General features: G+C 35.4%; 1 protein-coding gene across 1 annotated transcript in view; it reads right to left on the minus strand.

Moving 5' to 3' along the window:
• KCTD8 (potassium channel tetramerization domain containing 8) overlaps positions 1–25770 on the minus strand; it is a 97465-nt gene that overhangs the window by 35175 nt on the left and 36520 nt on the right. The window lies entirely within an intron of this gene.

The following is a 25770-nucleotide window of genomic DNA, read 5'->3' on the forward strand; positions in this document are numbered from 1 at the left end:
ATTATATTTAAAAAAATTGAATTCTAATCCAATATTCACATAATCAAGCATTTTTCCAGCTCAAGAAATGAATTTTACTTCTTTCTATAAATTATTATCATTATTATTATTATCTTTAAAGAAGGTATAGAAAAAGTAATTAAGTGACAAACTTCAGACAGTCTTGCCATTTATAATTAAAAGCCCTAATGGTTACAGGTACTGTAATCACAGAGTTCAATTAATAACTGCCCTTTTTATCTCTCCCCAAATAATATATTATGGCAAATTTTTAGCAACTTCATTCTAAGGAGGAAGATTAACAGAGTGCATGATTTGGTTAGAGCTGGTGGGTCTGTGAATTCTGTCTGAAAAGGATTTTTATTGCAAGTGGAATGAGAAATATTTCACACCCTCTCCTGTAGCATGAGAGGAAAAACATTTTAAAGGAACAATATAGACACACAAGGAAAGAATTTCCTGAAGAGAAAGAACAAAAAAAATCCCACAAAAGTCTCAAACCATTAAAATAAAACAGGCATTAGACAGGATTATATTAGATTATATTAACTTAGACAGGATTATATTCATAATGAATACAATCATTGATGATGAATGGAATGAATGGATGATTCTGGAGTTCATTGCCTGTAAAGAAGGCAAAAAGAACCCCCAACTATTGGTATCTGCAGGCCTCCAGCAAAGCCAAAGCACTATAAATTTGTTAATATAGAAATACACCATTAGATATAGATTTTCAATACGCTATATGACTTTGCCAGTTTTCTCATGTGAAGCCTCTCTGTAAGAGATCAAGAGCCACCACTGACAGACTGGCAAATTTCCTACTGATGCACAGTTGTGCACACACAGAGAGCACTTGTCACCTGTGTTTTGAGACAAATCCAGGCAGGAAACTGAGGCATGAGAGGAGCACATGTCCCAGATAAAGAGCTTTGCTGAAAGAGTGTGCATTCCTGTTAAACCAGGCTCAACGCATGTTGCAACGCCACATGAGCAATGTTTGGAACAGAGCTTGCTCAAAACTTGAGCTGGTTTCATCTGCATCAGCCTGAAATCTACCACCTCTGGCCTCAGAGGGGAAATTACTCTTGTACAGAGACCACCTGCAATAGGGTGTGCAGACTAAAGGCTCTTGAATGCATCTTGCAGGGGCCTCAAGCTTCTACTCATCTCAAGTACCTGAGTCACCACCACCTGCTTTTGAACAGCTTCTGAAAATCAGCACCTCTACCCGTACAATTTTCAACACCAAAATACACAGTGGTAAAGATTTTTATGTCAGAGAAGTTATGTGAGTATTTCTTCACAGAGGATTAAGATGAAGTCCCAACTGAACAACAGCAAAAACTATAGATGGAGACCAACACGTTAACCCTAAAGTCTTCATATGCTTTACTGCACTAAAGTCTTAGTTTTTTTCTCCTAATTTTGTAAGAAGTTTTATAAGCACCCCTGTAAAATAGTATCATTTTCAGAAAAATTCTATCTTTATCTACTGGAACCAGATGACAAATATTAAAATCCTAATTACAGGAGCAGAGATACTAGTCTAGATGCCAAATCAAACCCAAAAAAGCAATAGGGGCAGATGGCCTGAAAAAAGAATTCTTTCATGCAATGAAAAATCTCTTAATCCTTAAAATGGAAAAACTCGCAGGGTTTCTAGAAGTTCTTGGCCTAAAGGGTTATATTTTTAATGTGTTAACTACTTCTGATGTTTTTCTTTATACAATGTTCAGTGTAGGTTGCAACGCATTTTCAAATATTTGTATGCTAAAGTGGGAGAATACTATACTTAAAACATTTTCTCTGCAGTATGAGGTTTAACACTACTTCATTGTATTAAACAAGCTCCGCCTCTGATAGCCTTTGTTAAAACTGCATTTCCTTTTTAGCAAGATTTCCTATATAACTTCTTTTTAACCTCTTCCACTTGGTGATGTAATATTAAAATTGCAAAATATTCCATGAAGACAAGGCAAGATACATTCTTGAAAATTTGGGATTTTCCCTAAGAAATGTGCACAGTGGACGGAGGCAAAAGATAAAAGAGGACCACTATTTTCTGTGTCCAGCTTGGTACAAGCTTGGGAGAGGTAACTGATCCTTAATGCAATGGAATAGAACTGTGTAATATTTTTTAAAAGCTGTACATTGCTTGAAAATCATGGCCTAAAGATTTTCAAGCTTTTCAATATATACCATATTATCACCGTGGAGGCCTAACCAGAAAACAGACTGGGGACACAGATCTGGGTGCATCAGAGCATGCAGGGCAGGAGACCCGGTTTATTTACAAAAACCTACTTTTATACTTTTTCTATGAGGCCTGTGGATTGGAGGAAGGAATTCCCACCTCCACACCACATTGGTCCAGGAGACTGTCAATTACCTTTTCTCCTCCCAACTAGAAAAATGTAAACAATGGGAGACAGGAAAACATGCCAATGTTTACATTAGCAAGCGGGAGAAACTGCACGTCGGCTAGCCAGGGACAGAGCCTCATGGCAACACCATATGGCTCTGGATTCCCAAAAATTTCCAAGGAAGTTTTAGATGAATTCAAGTTCTTATCAGGGTCTGAAGTTTATGACAGCAAAATCATCATACATAAACCCCAATTTACAAGTCCTATTATATTAACTAAATAAAGTGGATAGTAATTACAACTGCTTGCTTAGCTAAGAACTGCTCTATCAAGTCCTTGCATCTCTTAAAACAAATGGCTAAATGGCAAATGGTGTGCTAAATATGAATCAAATAGGTACACAACCATTTCAGATAATGAGAGGGTTTAAATGCTTAAAAAACCCCAACTGAGCCTAGGATGTCAGGGATGTGTCTTTGCAGGATTGAATCCAGCATGCCTAGAAAAGCTGATTCAACTCCTACCACCATCAATTGGCAGGATTAGGTGAAAATGAATGCCTGGCAGAGATGTTTCCTTTTTTTGACATTATTTCCTTAAACACACACACATAAACAAATAATTCCTTATAATTGCTATGTCACCACAGCTTTTTAGAAAATAAGTTTCAATATTTGACTCAGAAATTGACTTCTTTGACCTTATTTTGTAAGGAACAATCCAGACAGGGTAACCTTGCTGTTGGCAGCATTAGAGATGAAGCTGATCTTAATTCCAGTTAAAGTCTTGCTTACTGTTTGATCACATGAAACAAGGTCAAACTTATTTTACCTGAAGGTGTACCCTGTAAAACTCAGAAAAGTGCTACAAAGAAGCAATAGAATCATTCATAATTTAAATGACAGCATGTTTTATACAAAGGACTGTCAAGGAATATGATAAGGCTATGAAGTAAATTGAACAGAATTCAAGGAATCAGTTGCAGGTGGTAGAGCTAAATGAGAAGGATTAAAATCATAGTTAAAAGAAAGGGCATAGGAAATGAAAGTAATTAGAGACAGATGTAAAATCACTTTAGTGATTGCCTAGCATATTTCTAGTATTTTATGAATAAAAAATAATTGCTTATTAGGAGGAAATAGTTATTAACATCATAATAAAAAAGAGAATGGAAAGAGAGAAATGTGAAGAATGAAAACACTCAGTAAAGATGTGGCAGCCTGCAAACATACTTCAGTTGTAAGCTAAGGTGCTTACAACTGATTAGTGATTGAAGTTTTTTTACTAATGAAAATATTTAGAGCCTCTTACAGAGCTCACATAGTCTTGTAAAAATGTCAGCAAAAAGATGTTCTATGAAGATATCATACAATTGAAAATGGAGTAACTTAAATTCTGATTTTCCCAGAATTCCTCCAGGATTTTTTGTGCAATACTGAGGAACATTGTCTCAGGTGTTTTATTTGACTTTTTAATGGTAAATAAATCAAATTCTTTTTTCCTGTCTCCAACACATGCAGTCATATAAAGCATTAAAACAGCAAAAGAAATAATGTAGTGTTGCCCAATTGTTTATCTAAATATAAACCTTTATGCTCTAATTTCCAGCAAGCCTCATAAGAAATGAAACTAAAGTAGGGAAAATGAGAAGACCCACTGAAAGGAAGCCATGTGACATCCCAGGTTTCTATCAGTATCCATGTTCCTGAAATGTTCTTATTGCCTGGCAGTATCTCATTAAGATGAATGGGTGACTTTACAAGTCTTTGGAGACTTTCTGAAAGGGCATAGAGACATGAAAGGGAGAAATAATAGCATTTACTTTCTGCATCATTTAATAGATATTTACTGGCATGGCAATCAGGTGCTTTATGTTTAAAAAAATGACACAAAGAGCCACTTAAGTTTTCTGAGATTTTTTTACTTTTCCTACACAAACTTTCACACTTGAAACACATACATATTTTTTGTTTTGTTCTGTCTCTCTTAATTAACTAGCTTAACGTTTTGAATTCTTGGCAGTTAAAAGCTTCTGTTACTGTTGGTACCGCTCAAATGTAGCTTCATGACAGGTAAGTGCTAATGTACATTCAGTGTGTAGAGGTTTCTTTGAAAGCCTGTTAATGCAGCCCTCTTCCTCTTTAGTACAGGTGTACCTAACATGCCTTCTCCAGCTGCTCTGAAATTTGTTAGTTTGTCTTCAGAGTTCACACTGACTGAAATAAAAGTAACCCTTAAAGCAGCAGGATAAGCCTGCTGTTAGAAGAGCTTAACAGGAATTTCAGCCTCCTGATCAAAGAAATGGAGTGGGTAGAAATGCATGGTGGTAACTGAAGATCTGGTATACCTCTAATTAGGACAATGTAATTTCCCAGGGAGCTGAGTAAAGCCTTAGACAATTTCATGTCAATCTCCTGTTCAAAATTTGCCGAGATGGTACACTTCATCCACCACATGGTGGGGATCTAGCCAAGCTCCTTCCCCCTTGAACCAAACTGCCTCTCGATAAATGGGAAGATTTCCTCACTACCCAAAAACAGTGAACCTTTCCTGATACAACAAAACAAAACAAAACAAACAAACAAACAAAACCACAAAAAACCACCAAAAACAAAAAACAAACAAACAAAACCCCAAAAGACAAACAAACAAAAACAAACAAACAAAAAAATACATTCCACGGAACAGAGTCACTGCTGGATCTCCTGCTCATTCTGTATGGATTCTTTGCCTTCCTTCAAGGAGTTACAAAAGTCAGTCATGGTGCTATGCCTTCACTGCTAGTTAGTGGTTAGTGGAGAGAAAGGATTTTAACAATACCTGCCACCTTGTCCAAGGCCTGTAAAGGAGAAGAGATTGATTAACAGTTTTAACAGCTAGTTGATGCATGGGTATCCATGTGATGGAACAAAAGTCTTCCTGATAGAGACAGTTAATGGAATAACATGATGTAATCTTGTAGCAACACGTTGGGAGGTTCAGGCTGGACATTGGGAGAAACTTTCACACTGCACACACTGCTCAGAGAAGCTGTGAAACCCTTTCCTTTGCAGTTTTCAAGACTCAGCTAAACAAAGCTGGCTGACCTCCTGTGAGGCCAGGGACCGTCCTGCTTCAGGCAGCAGGCTGGACTCGATGTCCTTGGGAGGTTCCTGCCAACAACTCTGACAACATTCAGTGAGCACTGTACACTTATAAAGGCCAAGCTGGATGCCTCGAGGCAACAAAAGAAACTGAATCTGTGGAAGTGTCAGATGGTGCAGAGGTATTTGAACCTGCTCATCTGTGGGATCTTTGGGATTATGAATTTATCTCTGACTAGGTCCTTTAAGCATATCCTGATATTCTTCAAAGAGCCAAAATGGTCTTTTAACTCTGTTAACATAATAAAGCTTTAGGTTTAAGGAATTTAAGCTTTAGTGACTTTGAGAACATGAGATCTATATGCCTTTCTCACACCTTCAAAATCATTGCCAATGCCAAAGCATGTTTAAATGCAAAAGTACCAGAGAAGCTTCATTATCCTGAACTGGAATTTCTCATATCCATATTTTAACAATTATTTGATAAACACAGTAGTCAAAACCTCAGCTGATAACAACACCATTTGAAGGCATATTTATCACAATTTTAAATTTGCATAAAGGCAATTATTTAAACAGCTATATAAATAATAAGTTCTTTGAAAAGGTTAGCTGAAATTTATCTACATTACTGGACATAAAAGATTTTCCACATTTTCAGTCTTGCTCTGGCGGATCAGGACTTCAACATTATAAGATTTTGTGACATACACTGCAGACAAAAATAAGGAAAATGCAGAAATCATATTCTATATTTTATAATTATTTTAGCAAGTATTTAAAAGATTCGGATTTATCTTGAAACATTTTTAATTAAATGGTTGTAATTTTTAAATAATCTGAAGTAGGTAATATGTTGTGAAGTTAAATGCTTCATTAAATTCCATTTCATAAAGAACAATAATCCACAAGATCATTTCTCTTAAGCTAGTATTTTTCTTCACTAATTTATATTTTGCTTTGGAAATCTACAGCTACTTTTTTTCTTTAAAAAAAGTGAAGTTCAAAAAACCTTTTTATTTCATTCTTCTTAGTAAATAATTTTAAAACTGAGTGTTAGTGAAAGGCTGTTTATACAAACAATTTTACGACTCAATTTATCAAAAAATATCACTTGCTGATATGAAAAATGTTGTTCCCAAGGCCTACATTCCAACAGTTTTAGAAATACAAATTCACCTTACATAGAAATAATTTTTTTAAAAAAAATAAGAAATACTTTTAAATTGTTTTACATAAAACTTTTTAAACAAATGGGATTTTTTCTTATCTCACAAATTTGATACGATATTTCTAATACCCAAATATAATTTTTCTATTAAAATACAGATTACATGAATTTTCTCATCAGATGTGTTCAGTTTTTAATCACCGCTTCTAATGTATCAGTCTTTTCTGTTAAAGAACTGAAACAAAACCCAAAAATATGCACATTAAGCCAGCTGGGTTTAAAGCACCTTTGCCTGATTAACTGGAGAAATTAGCATATCTTTAGGCAACCGAGAAAACATTCTGTTTTAATGACACAAAGCCATATATCTATGGGCATTAGTTCTGTAATTTAAAAAAAAAAGTGACAATAACATTGTACAGCCAAAGGACACTGTTTACTAAAAGAGTGGTTTTGGTAACTCACAGATAAAGGAAGCAAAGTTGGCATTATCATTTCTTCCCATCTTTTAAAAATTCTAGTGAAAAGAACAGCTCATATGGAGCCATTTAACTTTTCCTATGTTGATGTCAGCTTTGCAGTTATACTTGGCATAACAGCTTTGATTAAACATTTTATATAATTGTAAGCTTCCTGAGGGGACTCAGAATGGAACTGTCAGGTGCTTGGGTGACATTCCAGATGGCAAGAGATTTGTTCAGCTTAACACTCCTCTTCCCACTGATGATACTAAACCACAGTGGAATTCATTTGCAAGTAATTCCAGGAACCATCAGGCTGAATTTCAAAGAATTAAAAAAAAAATCAGCAACTCTGCTCTTAAAACAAAGCAGATGATTTGCGGTATCTGTTTTATAAACAATTCCAAGGCTTTCCCTTGAGTAATTTTTAAACTTATGTCTGCAAGGATTAGGTTCCAAAAGTGCCATGTTGCACTGTTACATGGGAAATGAAATGGCTTTCCAGAGTTAATCCTTTCCCACTCCAGATTTGACGTGTAGCTAAATGGACATTTGAGTCAACAGCCTCTAAAAGCAGACAGGTTTGGTAAGGCCATGTTGAGAAGTCAGCCTATAATCAGATTCATTTGGGCTACCATCCCAAATGGCCACAATCTAGACAAACTTCATTTACCACAGCAAGTTAGCTTCTGCAAGCAGTTGGGAGGGATCCAGTCTCACCTGCAGAAAGAGAAATACGAAGGTACACCCTCAAGATGCTCAGGAAAAAAGCTGAGGACACTGCTGCTCTACATTCTAGAAAGCATCAGATGTGGAGGGCTTGGAGGACAATCACAATGGCTATGCTCAGAAATCCCTAACACACCTGGATCTGCTGTTTGCCCTGTTTCCAGTGATCTGTCAATTGTTCATACTTGTCTCTCACCTGCAAATAGAATGTTTTAAAGTGTGCATAATGATCGAGCTGGACTGGATTCAGGAGTTTTTCTATCCCATTAAAGTGGACATCTAGAATGAGACTTGAGCACAGTGGAAGAGTTTCCACCCAAAGCTTCATCCCAAAAATTCTCTCTGGCTACTGAATACCCCTAAGGTCACTATTACACATTCAGACCCAAGACCAAATCAAGACTGCTTCTTGTCATGCACAAAACTGAACTAGGCTGAACTAAATACCTATTACAATAACTAAATACCACACTGGACTTTGTTTTGGGCTATTTTAGCATCCTAGAAGACTTTATCTGCTGGATTTTAGGCTCAACACCCAGCAGCAGACTGGCTTTCCCCTTCCCGTTCTCAGCAGCACATAGCTGTGACAGCTTGAGGATGCCCGAGGAGGAACAAGCAGCCATGGGGAAATGAATACTGGTTTTGTATTTCACCAAAAGACAGTAACAATAATGATGTGATTGTCCTGCTAGAATACACTGAAAGAGTGGTTATAGATAAAAAGTTAGAGGAGAGCAGTTTTAAAAGATACTTTTTTTCTAACCTGGAACCAAAGTTTTGTTCTGTGTGTGGAACAAAATTGTAATGCAGAATGAGAACTGAACTAATGCTAACAACTACAAGGAGTTACTGGCTAAAAATAAAGGCTCATCAGAGAGTATGTGCAGATCCACTCAAAGATAGTGCAACAGCAGAAGAGGTATCTGCAGCGAAATTAATACTTGATTTGTTGATCCCAAGTGCTTTTATTCACTCTGTATTATCCACTTTTTTACTGCTAACAAGGAAAGGTAGAGGATAGATAAAATTGTATAACTTGATTCTTGTCAACAGCTACAGAGGAAATGGAATACTTGGAAGGGGCTTCCCTGTTATGCAGTAAATCATAGTTTTCAAATGAAGATTCATCAAAATACTGTCAGAGGTCATAATCCTCTAAAAAACAATCAAAGAATTTAACTGTGGGTAGTAATTTGAAAAATTAGCATCAGTAATCCAGTGTTGGACTGTCTTAGGAATGTAAGGTATGATTAAGAAACTCTTGGATGTCAGGTTATTTCAAATCCCACTTCATTATGAATAAGCAGAATATAGAAACACTGCACCAGAGCATCTAACATAATTACAATATGAAAATGAACAAATTAATTTTGTGGAATGACCTCTGCTTTCTTATCAATATAGTTTGAAGATACTACCTTTGACTGAAGGGATGTAAAAGTTAAGGCAGTATTTTGCTATAAGGGATTCTTTGAATCAAAGAATTAAAAGTAATATGAAACAGAATAAAGGTCAGATATATCTGACCTTGAAAGATAAAAATGAGCTGCAACTCTTTAAAGCTTCTGAAATCTCAAAAATAAATTTAAAAGGAGGGTCAATAAAGGATTTAATCAATTTGCTTATGAATAACACTAATGAAAAGTAAATCTTCTGTTCTATCAGATGAGTAAAATGTCACGTCTGAACTATATTGAAGATCTAGCAACATAAATGAGAATTAAAAAGAACATTTTTTCATCTCATATATATAGGAAAACTATTAAAAGATTTAAACAGATATATGTAGGTTTAAACTTTTTTTCCATTAAAATAATGCTTAGGAAATAACATTGTAATAATAGGAAAAGTAATATAAAGTTAATTTAAAAATTAATATATAGCCAAAAAATGTAACTTCAATTACATTTTAAGTTTGAACTGTGTTTTGAAATTACCATGACAGGCATTTAGAAGTATTTGTTTATAGTACTGGTATTTTTGGTGTAGTTATATTTAAACCTTAGTTCTGCAATTTTGATCAATCAGTTTGTTGGAGGGTTTTTTAAAATATTAAAATACCAGTTCTGATTTTGAATAGAGCGAAGTCTTCAGGTCATAAGCATCAATTACCAACCACTGTTTTTACTGTCCTATTGATTTAAAAATAAAAATGGAAAAAACATTCAAGTCATAGCATAGTCTTATGGGACAGGAAGCAACCCAACAGAAGAGCTACAAAAATTACTATTTTATGTCACTTCAGAGACCTGAACTTGTAGAAAATTCAGAATCCATTCTGAATGGAACAACCACTTGAATTTAAATAACAAAGGATTATATCTTCTGTAACTCTTGCAGAAATCTTTGTTCAAGAGTCCAAAATGGACAGTACAACATTAGTCAAGAAGGAAATCTTCAGAAACATGAACACACATCATGTCTGCAAGGGATGATTTTGCTTACAATGCATTTGATTTACATCTACTCATTTCCTTTTCTGTTCTCTACTTAGGAAATTCTTTACAAGACAAGTACTTTCAAAAGAATCTCTGAAATCATTCTCTTTCCATAAATAAAACTGCCAATAAATATCTCATACCTGCTAGAAATTGATGTGCAATTATGTAACATCTCAAATTTTGGAAAGTTAGATTTCAGTGTCATAATGTCTGAGATTACTTGGATGTTCATGGACTTTTAGTCTGTCAATGATATAATAGAAAAAAGTAGCTATTATTACTCTGTTTACACAAAATATTATTCTCAATTCTTAATAGGGTAGAAGTATTCATGAAGTAGAGACCAAAAAAAAAAAACCTTTAAGCTATAGTAATTCTTCACATAAAGCTGTTTCTGGAACCTGTGAATTATATAGCTATTTATAGTCATGTTTTGTCCCTGTCAATACTTGTCACAAACACTTAGGAAAAATCACCTCAGAGCAATCTTTATATTTTTTATGAATTTGTGTTTTGTCAGTCATCTAAAATGCTGTAAAGTAACAAAGTTTCCCTATTCTTCTTGAATGGATTAACAAATAGGTATTTGGAGAGGTTTGGGAGCATATGACATGCCAGGAATTTAGGATGACAGGATAAAATTATCTGCATTATAGTGATGCTACTATACTGATATCTACTTAAGAAACTGTTTTGTCATGCTGTTTATAGTACTTATTTAATAATAAATACCCAAAACTCCAATAATTTTTAAAACCTTAGCCACCTATTGGATGTATTCTTTATTTTTAATTCAGGAAGTTCTCCTCTGTTCAGTTTTACAACCTTCCTTACTTCTGAGGCAGAAAATATGACTGTTATCTATGGAGAGATAACATGGAAAGTCCCATCAAAAATTATTTATCACGTGAATAATTTTATGCATAGGTAAAAAAGATTCCTCCTTTTTAAAGAACTGTGAGCAATCTGAGGCCAAGACTGCCTGACTGACATGCTAATCATTACAAGTAATCAGAAAATTCGTGGGGAAAGATGCATTCATGATGACACCATTTTAATGCTTCTAGATTTTTCTTTTCTTTTAGTGCAGACTCATATTGCCTGTTGCTTTTAGATATTTCAGATGACACGTGAATAGTTCAAATAAAAATGTGGCAGCTTAGAAATTTGCATTACATCTATGTTTTAAAAAGCAGTTATGGGTCAGATGGTGCCTAGCTGCATGGAATTACAGAAGGGAATAAATCCTCCTGGCTCCTCTTGTGCACCCATCTGGGAAGAACAGCAGCTCCAACACTGAAGAACACAGCTGTTCTTTCTGCATTCCTGCCCTGAGAGAAGGTTCTGGACTGCTTGAAAGATCCTTGGGAAGGGCAGAAGGAAGTGAATTTTCTGGTCTCTTTTAGCAGATGGTCCTTAAGGTGCATATTATCTGCACACTGTGCTTTTCTGAGGTCATTGAAAGGACATGGATTTTTCCAAAGGAATCTAAAGAAAAAAGGGAAGTAAACTGGCACACTTGGTTTGTTAAAATACTGTTCCTTGTAACAGTTAGGTGTGAATATGCCTGGCCTTCCCCTTTAGCTTGTTCCTCTGTAGAGGAATCAGAAAGAAAGGTAAATTTCCAGGTACATTAAAACAGGGAAATTTGGAAGATGAGGAAAGAGGCAATTTCTTGGTTTCTGACTAACTGAAATAAGGGGGAGCTCATCACTTCTAAATATTAGCATAGTATTTACCCTCAAGGCAAATGAGGCAGGTCAGATCAGCAAAAAATCCTCCCACAGCAACCAGTAAAAACAGGTTTGGCATTTTTAGGACAGAGGTTCTGGGACTGCCTACACAAAAGATTCATCAAAAATTTACTGAAGCTGGTAATAGGACAGCTTTTTCCTCACACAGGACTAGTGAAAACCCACAAATATTCAAACCTTTTTAAGAAAAACAACAATGTATGTTTGTTTCTGAATGGACTCTTGCATCTGTATCACTTTTATATGTCAAAACCAATTTGATTATATAAATACAATGAATAGAAAGACATAAAACAAGGAGAAAATACAGCGAAGTGTAATACAGCCAGGAAAAGGAGAGCAAGGCACTCTGGGATGCTATTTTAGGGCAGCATTTTTATTAATTAATCTCACAATCACATAGCATCTGTCAGCTATGGAAAAACGTTAAGGAAAAATGAATGAAAATTGTACTATAGAGAAAAAAATAATGCATAATTAGCTGATTACAAATTTATCTCCTGTAGACCCTCAGAAGAATAGTAGGTTGAATCATACAAGGAACAAACTAAATGTGTTCATACAACCTGTGTTGGGAATGAACAGAGCCACAACTGGCTGAGAGGAGGGAAAAATGCTACCTCGTGCTTTTATTCTCATGGGCAGAGTGGATTGACACTTTGTGACACTTTGGTTGGCTGAAAGCACAGAGCTAAATATTCATTAGAAAAGACATGCACTGCAAATGCAGGCAAGCCTCTTTTGAAACAATGAACCATTTGCAGATGTATGTTTCCCAAATGTATTAATTTTTTTTCATGTTTCAGACAATTTAGCTGGATATGCTTTTGCTGGAATAAAAAAGAGAACAGACTACCTGGACTGTTTTTGCTCCATATTTTTGGCATAACTCTTGGAATCAATAATGAAATGAAGGAACAGAAGACAGAGAATGGTTTACAAGAGGTACCTACCAAAATACATCCTGAAATTAAGATTTAAGATGTACACATTCCCCTGTATAGACCTCTCCTGTATAGTGAATAACAGACACAAGTAATGTGATTTTGATATGAATTTTAAAACAACAAACATTCTAAAAAATATTCTCAAGTCCCAAGAATTTTCACATGCAAATGGAAATTTTCTATATATAATAATATTTTGACACAAAAATCACAACAGTAAAGCTTTAATTCATGGAGGTGTTTTAAATTTTACTTATATCTCTAACCACATCTCTAACCACTCCCTGTGCATCCCACAGGTGTCTGTGTATCACTTTTTAATTACTTCTCATTTACTAAGAACTACAAAAAAGGTTAATGCTGCCCTTTCGTATTCTGTGCACTTGTTTTTCAACAACAGACAGTGATTTTAGTGATTTCTTTCAGCTGAGTCCCTGGCCATATTGCTTTAGTGTATTTGTACTCAAGGTGCATTGCCAGAAAGATTTCCACCATCAGTTATACCACATGTTGATTCTATACCATTAAAAATATATAGCACCATTGTCAGCTGAAGAAGATAATGAACTAAAATGTTCCAATGCATTCTTAAAGGAGTGTTCTAGTAAAGGACCTCTAAATCTCATTAACTGTTATGTGGCTGTGATCAGGAAAACTGCTTCCATGGACTAAATCCATGGTAACACAGTGGTGAATGGGACTGTCCAACTGGCTTCTCTTTTCCTTTCTGCCTGTTAAAAACAGCTGTTTTATTTTTGTACTTCTATTCTTTTTATTCTCTAATACATTGGAGATAAAAACATGGGGGAAAACGTTTCCTTAACAATACCAAATCAATTATTAAAACTGAAGTTGTTTTATTTGTCTTGGCCTCAAATACAAAGCAGATGAATTTCCCTTAATTGCACCTGAGGAATTAAAATTGTGCTGCTAATGTGCAATTCTGCTATTAACATACTTTATATAATGATATTTAAATGAAATATCTGGTGTGCACTTTGTCCCTAAAAGTCAGGCTTATTTTGTATTCTTCAAGATAAAGAAATACTAGTTTTGCATTCCATTAAAAGCAATCATTGTAGCAGACAGTTTCCAGCTGAACACTTCCCTCTCTGCCTGGGTGTTTACATGTCCCTTGGCATATGGCTCCTTCTTGTAGCAGCTCAGCATTTCTCCAATCTACGGTACATGTCACAGCAGGTTATCAAATACTGTGACTTGAAGCTATGAAGGCAAAAAAGTAAAAGATAAGGAGGTTCTCATTTGTATTTATATTTCTTCTTATTACATTTGTCCTGTATTTCCTCTTTCCCATCTCACAAAATGATAATAAACTCATCATCCACCCTGGGCCAACAGATGCTGGGAAGGAGATACAAGCAAAGCAACAAGTCTCAGGAGAGGCCATTCCCAGACGCATCATCAGAGTGTTTGCCCAACAGGCCAGCACTACTTGGTACTAAATGCTTCTGAGCCACTTCTGCTAGGAGAAATCTACATTCAAAAACCCTCCCATGAGCTCTCCTGCAGAATTCACTGAGATGCAGAACAAAAAAATAAAGGAATCTGACTTAAAAATTACTCATCCAAGCTACTTGTGACTATGTACAGTGTTCTCCCATCCAATCAAGCTTTTTTCCCTATAGATGAAACATCTTCCATTGCTAGCATAATTTGTTTTGAACACCTTATTACATATGATTATAAGTGTAACGATGTTTTGATACAAAAGAGCTTTTGCATAATTACAAGAGAATTACATGAAGCTAATACTAAATATAAAATTTTGTCTCTCATTCTATATATGAAGCTCAGTTAAGCTTTGACAGAGCATCTGCAAAGGTTTCCATGAATTCTCCCAGTGTTTGCTTTGGTGTGAACAGGGTTCATCCTTCTAAATTATGATAGCTGACAGCAACTTTAAATTATTCACAGCTAATGAGGTAGAGGAAAGCCCTCAGCACTTCTGAGGTTAGAAGGACAGATGTGGTGTTAAACAGGTATTCTGTCAGCTGTGAAGGCATGATGCCTGTACAGCCACTAAAACAGCCCTAAACTGCTCACATGCCACCACAGCACTGAAGAGTAATGGTTCTGAACCCCAAGGTTTAGGTCATAATGTTCTGAGAATCCTGTAAACAGTGAAGTGGATATAGTTCCTTCTACAAAGATAACACTGTAGTACCCTAATAAATTAACAGGTTATTATATGCAATCTTTTAAAAAATTGCCACTTTCTGGTCTCAGTTATACTGCTACTGAGCACGTGTAACTTCCCTGTAATTCATTTATCACTAGTTTGGGGTTTTCTTACAAGGTTCCAGAGTAGGTATGAAATACATATTTTATAACGTGTTATTTAACAAGCAAATATCATCAATTTCCCATTAATTCCCATTAATTTCAAATACAACTATTTGGTTTCCTACCAAAATTGGTTTAGAAAGCACAATCCTTCATATATTTTGCCTGATGTATCCACTTTTAAATCAATCAGTTCAATCTTCTGGATTTCAGGATGCTAACAAGACATCTAGACATCCATAGCAGAAAAGAAAGTGCTCATTGCTAGACTTGAGCTCATGCTAGACAAGAGTGCTCTGGTAACAAACACCTTATTGTCACATCAACTACTGGTGACAGTCTCCAGCCATAGCTCTGGGCTGCAGATTTAGTGATCCAAATTAATTTACAAGCTTTGTATTGTAACAAAATACTATGAAGATATTACGATAATTATCTGTGCCCTGTGTGCAACCTTCAGTGAACAGTGTCTCAATCATCAACTGTCTCCAAGCATCTGAGCATTCTTGTAGGACTTTTCCCACATTTCCCCTTCTTCCCTTCCCAGAAATGTGCATTACATTCTACAATAGTTATTTTCCCCTGAAATTGTGAAATTGTACAGTAAAATATTCTGAATAGAAGGCACTACAAATTCACAACCTAAAAAAGACAAGTGAATTCACTGTGTGAAGAAAGATAAAATGATTATGGGCCATATTGAGAAGGAAACTGCAAAAACAGCTTTTTCTTGGTTCATCATTGTCTCCACATCCATGTGGAAACACCTGCTGAAGTAAGTGGACATAAAAGTACGTGCACACAGGATTGTTTGCAGTTTCTTGTAAAAAAACTTCTACAGTGCATTCTAAAAAAGTGATGACCAAGGAATGAAGTACATGATTTTATAGGTAAATCTTTTTTATAGTAATAGAGATTTAAATTTTTAATTTAATTTTTACCTGTACTGCAACTTGCAGTAAGGTTAGGAATTTCTGTTAAGGAGAATCCTTAGCTTACCATGTAGAATACCTTGACTATCTGAAATGGCCGCTAAAATCACCCTTTTTCAATTAGGGTTGTTACAAGTTCTTTGCAATATTTCCATAGATCTTGAAATTACAAGTTGGCATTAGAGAAAGATTGTAAAAAAGAACAGACATTTTCCTACACATGAATCATTTGACTGAAACAGATTTTCGTTCCATTTGTAGATGCAAAGTTTAGCAGCAAGCAGCAGGCTGAAAACTTATACATTAAGAAGAAAGTGAAAAAACATATGTAATAGTACCAGCCAGTAATGCATACTAAATCATGTCCCAATGACAGCAACCTTACTGCAGAGTTCCTCAACACATGCCAAACATTTCATTAATAAAAATGAAACATACTACACTTACTTGTTATTATGAACACTTTTATAAAAAGCCATTTCCTCTTGCAATAGTTTTTCTAAAGAAGTGAATGATGCCTCTTTATGATACATTACATAGATGCATTGTATGTTTGTTGTCCATTATGTTAGTATTTTATTCTAAAATAATTCCCAAAGGCCTGCTTTCAGTGGACAGCAGATGGAACTTTATTCTTTTTAGTGGCTGCAAGACTTTCCAAAGTAATATATGTCTTGTTTGTGTATTCATCACTCAGCTCTGATGTATGCTGACTAGTTCTCAAGTTAGAAACGTACCTACACAGAAATGGAAACAAATAAACGTTCTCTTTCTAGTAAAGATTTACTCTTTTGAGAGGCTCAAGGGAAGCCCTGGGATCATTCCCTCAGCACTGCTGAACACTGCCTGTGAGGATGTGAACTCTGTCTATGAAGATGCCCTAGACTTTGAAGTTAAAATAGACCTTTATAATTAGTCAGAAGATGAAAAAGAGAAATTTATTGCATGCATGAATAGCCTGATATTAATTGCCAGCAAATGAAACCAGCTTTTTCTTTGCCTCAGTCTTCTACATGATCATCACAAAAAGCTGAATTTGTGGTACTTGCAGGCAACTGAAGGTCAAAGAAACCAATTAAGAGCAGCAGAACCAAATGGATGCATTTTGATTTAGGCAAGGACAAACAGTGAAACAGTAAATGCTTTGAATGGAACCTCAGCTGGAGTAAGAGGATACATACTATGACATGTCATTACAAAGCACTGAATATGGCACTAAAGTCCCAAGAGAAGGAAACTGGGTTCTATTCACCTTGGTACGAATCCTTGGGAGGATCCTTGGATCCTTGGGAGGATCAGTGTTGTGTCAGCTGGAGATTTTATTTTCACATTTATCTCTAGAATGAAATGAGCTGATTCTGTGACATTAACAGAACAGAACATTCAAATAAATTTTAATTAATTTGGAAAAGTCCTATTTTTACTTCAGAACCTGCTGGTTTTTCTGCATTTTTCACTCATTGCAGGAGTTTGTGACAACTTGAGTTCCTCTGTGCTTTTATATAATGATCTTGATTTTGAGCAGGGTTTCTGGAATGCCACATTATAAGTTTTAGATTTCCCTTCCAAGAACTCTTCTTAATATTGTTCTCTTCTCTCTATATATCCAGCTCTCTTTCCGTGTGCACACACACCTTCCTGAAACCCCTGAGTTTCAGAAGCCATATGAATATGGTTGCTTTTCAAGTAATTTTCAGTTTAGTAAGAACTTTAAAATTTCACAGCAGGGTTTACTGTTTCAGCTTGGGGCAGACTGCTTGAACTTTCCAACAGTGACCTCTTGGATAAACACTAAACCACAAGTAGGTTCTCCACCCCCTTAGTGAGGAAAGCCAGAAGCAAAAAGAGAAGGAAGAGACATATAAGAGAAAAAGATGCCTGCAGCTACATTTTGCTTCTTGTTGCTGTCAAGCAAGCCAGCATAATTTCACCAAGGTTTTCAGTGAGTGACAGGTAGCTGGTATCACTCACAGCTCACTACACTGCCAAAAAAGCAGGGGGAGGCTGAAAGCCACAGAACTGTAGCACTAAGAAAGGTTAATAACCTGACAATTTTTCAGAAACAAAAAACAGCTCTAAATTTTTTACTACCTTTGTTGCAACTTAAGAGAGAGTTTGCCAATTTTTCAGAATGAGAGACATCACTGAACACATGCCTCCTCATCTACTCAAGTGAACTTGAAGAGTTTCTGTATCTACTCCCTAATAACTACTGTTCTTCTACGGTGGTTTGCCAATTTTGGATTGTGAAAACATTATGGAATATTTCATATCTCCATACAGTGTCCATAAATGATTTAGCTATTCTAGTATATTTTAACAGGTGGACTTAGTCAATAGCTGAACTTTTAGGTTTTATTTCTTTTATGAAACATATGGGGACATAAGTCCACAAAGGTGAACTGTACTTAATGGCTAGCCTAGGGAGACAAAGAAGTTTTAAACAAATAATACTAATTCCAAACATTCAAATTCAGAAGATAAGCCCACAATCATAACATTGGCTTTAAAGCCTTGAAAAGAAAAAGGGAAAAGGATTTATTGTCTTCATTTCATCCTGCTGAGGTGAACTTATCAATCATTTCTTTCTACCTTACAAAAGCCAGCAATCACTTGAAAATACAATAATAATCATAACAGTAGTAACAACAACAAACAAAGCTTGAACTCTGAATTCTAAGGTGAACCCAGGAGTTTCATTGTAATTTTTTGAGAAAGAATACCAAAATGGAGTGGCATATGAGGATTCTTGGTAAATCAAGGAAACTGTCACAAAATTTAGGGTAAATAAAATGTTACATTACTTGATTTTTTAATAAGGAGTTATATTTATGTATGTTTTAGCATACTAATTCTATGTGGCTTTTAAAGACATCATCTCATAAAAAGATATCAAAATACTTCTTGACAATAATCAGAATCAATACAACTACTTTGCAGATGGAAAAACTGGGACAGATGGAAAAACTGGGACACAAAGAACTGAAACTACCAGAAAAAGGGAGCAGCCAGAAAAACCCTTGTGTTGACCTTATGGCTCAAAAATCCAACAGTATTTCTTACCCAATAGTGTACCAGAAGAAGAATTTCTACATTTATACATTTTACTCATAGACAATAAAATGTCTGAGATGAACAAAATGCAGCTTATTATTATATGTAGTATTGTGCAATTTTTCTCATCCTTTTTTTTCTAAAATTCCTATTTTAATGCTTAGCATAAACCACCTGATAAGAACCATTTCCTGAGAGCTTCAGATCTTATTTAAATATAAATACCTGTTCATTTTGCTTTTCTGAATATGTAAAGCTTTAAGGTCTTAAATTAGAGTGAAAACATACCAAATAAATTCAAATTGCTTTGATTCTCTGTCTTTGACACCCAAAAACTTAAATAAAGTTAAAGTATAAATAGAGAAAAGAAGAAAGAATGATTTCAAGGTAATATCAATGTTTTTGCCCTAAGCATGAAAAAAATCAAGGGGTGGCATATGGTTAAATATAGTTTACCAAGTGGAACACTTTTGCAGCTTGGCAATCAGCACCTAAATTTTATTATTTAATTCTGGGAAGGTTTATGTGCAAACCTAAATTTACTCCAATGCCTAAATTTTATTGTGTACATAAATCTTCAGGATCACATCTGAGTCATCCATTTAATCCTTGTGATATAAAACAGTGTGTCACCATATAAAGTAATGTATTACTTTTTTTGGAATAGGAACTTTGTCTGGGAAGATGACTCTGACTATACGGGATAACATGGCATCATTTCCAAAACTGCACAAGAACACTTCACATGGGAAAAGCTGGACATGAAAATAATGAGGTTTTCAGAATTACAGCTCATGTTTATAAATCTCAGAAACTTCAAAATATAAGATCATTTGGCTGATTATTCACAGATTACAACTCTTGCCTCATTTTGACCTCTCATATATGACAAGCTATTAAGTTCTGAAAATGAAAAAAAAAAGGGGGAACTAAGCACAGCCCTATAAAATAAAGCATAAAAATCAACTTATAGCTGCAAACGCTCTGAACTGGAAAAAGACTATATTCACAAACAGCTTCCATTCGTTATGGAGCATGTTACTAATTTCCTACTGCTGACTCACAGCAATTAAGCCAGAAAACAGAGTCAAGATAGAATGACAGGCAATTCACTATTGGCAGATAGGCTTATTCACAGTGTGAATTTGGCTCTCAGGACAAGAAATGAGGTGTCACAAAATCCTAGAAAAGCAAAGTTTCCGTGTGCCTTCATTTAAAAATTAGAGCAAATGGAAAGAGGTATATGGAATAATTAGACTGACAACATTATGGTTTTAGTTACAGAAGGCATAGCAAAAACAGGCAGCTGAAAACAGAAGGAATACAAAGCACTGTGTATTACTTTAGCGATAGGATAATCTGTCACCTACATCAAAGAAAATGTTTGGGTAAATAATGCATTGTTCTGACAATATTAAGCACCACATGCAAACAAAGAAATAAAGGAACCAAATGTAAAGTTACAGTGGTCCAAAGAACAAAAGAATCAGAGTCATAAGTGGAGCTTTTGCACACAATCCCATCAGCTAAGTATTCAGGGACAGGTTTTCAATAGCAGGGCAAAAACACATGCACAGAGGCTTGGTTAATACTCTACTGTAGTAATATCAGCCATATTTCAAGCCTGTAAACTTCAATCACAAGTTTTATTTTATTTATTCATTTAAACCAGCTGTGAAACTAACTGTGCTCAGTACCAAATGAGAGTTCAGAGAAGTTTCTGACCGTCAATTGCAGCCCCTCATACTAAAGTTTCCATGATACCACTTCACACCTGGCTGTAGCACAACAGAGAATTCCAAGATCCCAAGGGAACTTCTGGTAACCAGAGAGCTGGGATAAAACACTGGTACCATCTCCATTACACTCTTATAAGCATGACTATGGCAAGAATAAATAGTGGAAAGAGATACTTCAACTTTTTCAGCTATCTACCCAAAATTAACTTGTTAACTTCATCTGCAAAGGGAGGAGGAGAGTGCATGATCTTTAAGGTTCATTCCAACCCCTTAATATTCTGCATGTTAATATCTTCTCATCTGAATCCAGTTGCCAAGGTACGCACTTTTCATAGGAAAATATCTTTTTAAACCACAAGAGGGGACACCTTGCTTAACTTGCTTCATACAGCTAATTCTTCAAAAGTCACTTGGTTTTCTATTTCCAGAGATGGTTTTTTCAAAACAGGTTTAGTTTTCAATGAAGAGCATTTCACAAAGGAGCAAATGCCCTGCATGTTACTATTATTTCAGATCACCAGTTGTACAGCATATTTGATGTTTTAAGATCAACATGTTGAAGAACACTAGGGTTAGATTATGTTGCAATGGTTCTTGCAAGAGCTGCTGCTGCATTCATCATTAAAGCATAAAGTGCAAACTACTGGTCTGGGCAAGCCTTCCAGCACAGATGGGCTGCCCCAGAAGGCAGAGATTTTCAGCTAGCTGAAGCAAGATAAAATTATTTTCCACTTTGCCCTTGAGCATTTAGAACCAAACAAATAAAAATCAGTCTCTGATTGGTAGCTAAGTGAAGAAAGAAATACTCAGTGCTAGTGGAAACACAGCACAGGAGCAAACACTGTGCCTAGTTTTCTAAGTATAAGTAGGTGTCTGAAAAAAGACACATAAAATTTACATAACTACATACATAAGACTGGAGTTTAAAAATATTTTTACAATCAAATGCAGAGAGGGTTATAATTTTTTTTCTTATTAAGATGATGTTAATGTCCTTCACCATCTTAGTGCCATTTAAAACTTGAAGTACATAGCTACATTATTTAGAACTTGGCAACTATTTCTCATTCTCAAGGTCAGATACTTATCTACAAGCACAAGGCTTAAATCAGCACCACTTCTCTTTAAGAATAAATATCTTAGACGATGGATTATCTTTCATAAGATGAAGAAAACCTGAAGGTGGGAAATTCCATCTCTCCTGTATTCTGTGAAAGCACTTCTATCTCCATCCTTTGAGTATCAATTCTTCTTCTATTTTTCACGTTGTCATTGACCAATAAACAAACTTATTCTAAGTTTATAAATATTTACATTTAACACTCATTTTCATTGTCACAAACCTTATAGTATTTCATTTTGGGGGGAAATGATAATATATTCTATTTTACATGAGCATTCTCCAATGAAAGAATTTCAGTATTAGGGATCCTCAGAACTCCACACAGGAAATTACAGAGACAACTGAAGACTGAGATGCTAATTTCCACAAAAAAAAAAAAAAAAAGTTATTTACTCTTATTTCTTCTAGAAGATGGATGTAGAGGGTCAAAACTAAGGGTCAAAAGTATGCTATCAGTCCAAACATGTCAAGCATTTGTAAATTCAAAAATAGTTAACAACAAAAAAAAGCATGCTGGCTCAATATTATGAACTTAAACCTAACCCAATTATGAACGCCTGAATTTTGATACTGGGGAAGTGTTCTATGTGAAGTATTCATGAAGGAGAGAAAAAAAAAAAAATCCTGTAGATAAATTATGAATTATTTTCTCAGCTCTTTTTTAGGACACCAAATGACGTTCTTTGGTGTCTCCAAGTTTCCTCTGGTTTAAACATAAAAAATTATCATATTTTAAATTTTAATGATCAAGTCATAAAGATATTACAAAGGATCTGTGAATATGTTACTTCAAAAGTATTTTAGATAGGTAAAGTTTAATGTTGACATTAAAATGAATCGTTTTATGATTTGCCAACAAAATCGTCTACCTTTTCCTGGTCAATTTTCTTTTGGGCAAGATATACTAAATAGTTTGCAAAATTATTTCCTAAATAATCCTGACATCTATTTTCAGGCTCCATGCTTTGGTGTACCAGCATCTACATTTCCAATATTAACAACCAAATATTTTTGCATATTTATATACAAGTAGAGGAAGTACCACTATAGGATCATCAGAATCCATAGTTTTCTGGACATTTGCTCCTTAACGTTGATCTTACCTATTCTTCATGACCCTCTCTTTTGTAGCATAAGCTTTAAGGCCATGTGTACTTCATTTCACCATGATATCTTCTGCCAGCTAACCCTAATTTTATACTCTCCAACTCTGATTCTTACAAATGGTTAAACAGCTCGTTTTATATTGCAACATTATAATTAGCTTTATATCACCTCTTAAAACATTTTAAACCTAGTAAAAATTACATTTTTGTTCAGATGAAGTTTTAATTTTGAGAGCATGAACTTAGCTCCAGCTGAAATCAAGACAACACTAAAGGAGGTCATGTCATTGCCTTTAAATAGAGTGTGCTAGTTTTGGCTGGGGTGGAGTTAATTTTCCTCACAGTCACTGGTGTGGACCTGTGTTTTGGATTTGTGCCTAACACAGGTTTGACAGCATAGAGATGGCTTTGTTATTGCTGAGCAGGGCTTACACAGAGCCAAGGCCTTTTCTGCTTTTCTGCTATGGCCACACTGGTGAGGGGACTGGGGTGTGTGGGAGGCTGGGAGGTGACACAGCCAGGACAAGTGACCCCAACTGACCAAAGGAATATTCCAGACCATGGGACATCAGGCTCACTGTGGAGGAAAGGAGAAGGAAGGGGGAATGTTTGAAGTGACAGCATTTGTCTTCCCAAGTCACCATTTTGCTTGAGGAAGCCCTTCTCTCCTGGAGATAGCTTGAAATTACAAGTGAAGAAGGTCTTACGTGAAATGTGATCTAAATGCAACAATATCATAGCTCCAAAGACATAAAATTTCACTTGGGAATGTTTATTTCAATTCATTAAAATTGTATCTGTGTACCTAAAAAACAAATTATTTGGGTGTGGTTGAAAAATTGCTTCTGGATAAATATTTTAGCTATTAATAATATATTTTGACTTTTGTTTAGATTTTGTATATTGTGTTATGCATTATTATTTCTTAATTATGTTTTGTCACCAGAAAGTAATTGATTTTCCTCATACTTTTCTACTTGAAAGGCTTCAAGAACCTTGAGGCATTCTGTGAAAGCTTTGAACTTTAGATTTCCTTTGTACTTTCCATTTCTCTGTCTATTCTGCTGGTTCATACTTACATTTTGAAAAACATTGCATAAAAGGTCACATTTTCTGAGTGAAAAAGAGAGCTGTAGCAATACTAAAACAACACAGTGTTTGAGTAAATAGAATGGAAAGTAAATTTTCATAAACATAGTTTCACACAAGAACTATTTTATTTATTATAAACCTCTTGGAAACAGAAACCATTAGCTATTCCCAACTAGGACTGTAATTTCATATATAGGCAAGTAAAACCAGCCAAGTACCTTGAGTTTAGTCTTCTTAGTCTTCTAAAAGGAAAATGCCACTGACTATTTTAGAGCATTTAGAGCATTTCCAAACAGCCATAAGTATGTGGTTCCCAGGTGGTGCTTTCTGTAGCAACAGTTTAACAAAGCATGTGCAAAGTCTTCCCAAAATATTGTTATTTAGGAACAGGATGCAGTTTTGAAACACCAATGGCAAGACTTGATATCTGCATAATTTATTGTAAGGATCCCTGTTTTTTATACACTTAAGGTAACATTGTGTACTGCCTTAGGTGAATTTTTGTATCTTTTTTTAATTCTGTAGTGTTTTCATGCAGAGCATGCCTTCAGCTGTAGCAATAACCTACTGGTGTTAGCCAAGCATCTAAAAAATGTGCCACTAATATTAACAACTTTTTTTTTCCCCAATAATTTATAAAAATACTGTAAAGTTTCAAGAACCACAAAAGGCAATTAGTAACCAGCAAATTTATCTATTGCAAACAATCTCTCCAGTGCCAAAAATGCCATAACTGCAAAGAAATGACATATGGCCAGCAACCGGGTAAGTGAACAGTAAAAAGGACAAAGCAAAACAACATAAGTCAGCACTCACCATGCCAGGCTGTCAGTTTGGTTTCTAAAGAGATGCAATGACTAAAGAAAGAAAGCTAAAGAAAAATCTCAATATTGACAAATGTAAAGAAAGAGGCAATAGTGGTCCTGTTGGATTTGTTGATTTTCTCTCTGAAAAATACACCAGATTCCTACATAATCATGGAAATGAAAGCAGAAGACAGAAAATTTTATGTATGCATAAAAGGCCACTTAAATTATATGGGGTATAAATATCCAGGTAAGATGCCATTACTGCATATGCAAAATATTGTTTCTGTCCCATGAAGAAATTCTATCACACACAGCTCCTTCCTGTGATGGTGATTTCGCTCATACTACTAACCACCAGAAGTCACACTTGTTTGCTGCTGGCTTCTTCATCAAGACATGTCCCACTCCACAAATACAGCTCTGGGGCTCTGGTAGGAATGGTGTAATCCTGCAGAAGAATGAGCAGAACCAGCAGGAGTGTGGCACTGCTCCTTGGAGAAGGAAGCAGCAGTCCTGAGAACATGCATCAAGCTCTCACAGCTTTAAGAGCTGCTCCAGTCACTGAAACAGGGTGCTTGGAAATGGGATCAGCATACCTGAGATGCATTGAGCAACTCAATATAAGTGCTTCTGCATCATGGAATTTGATTT

This window comes from Prinia subflava, chromosome 7 (genome assembly GCF_021018805.1).
Source record: "Prinia subflava isolate CZ2003 ecotype Zambia chromosome 7, Cam_Psub_1.2, whole genome shotgun sequence".
Taxonomy (NCBI): domain Eukaryota; kingdom Metazoa; phylum Chordata; class Aves; order Passeriformes; family Cisticolidae; genus Prinia; species Prinia subflava.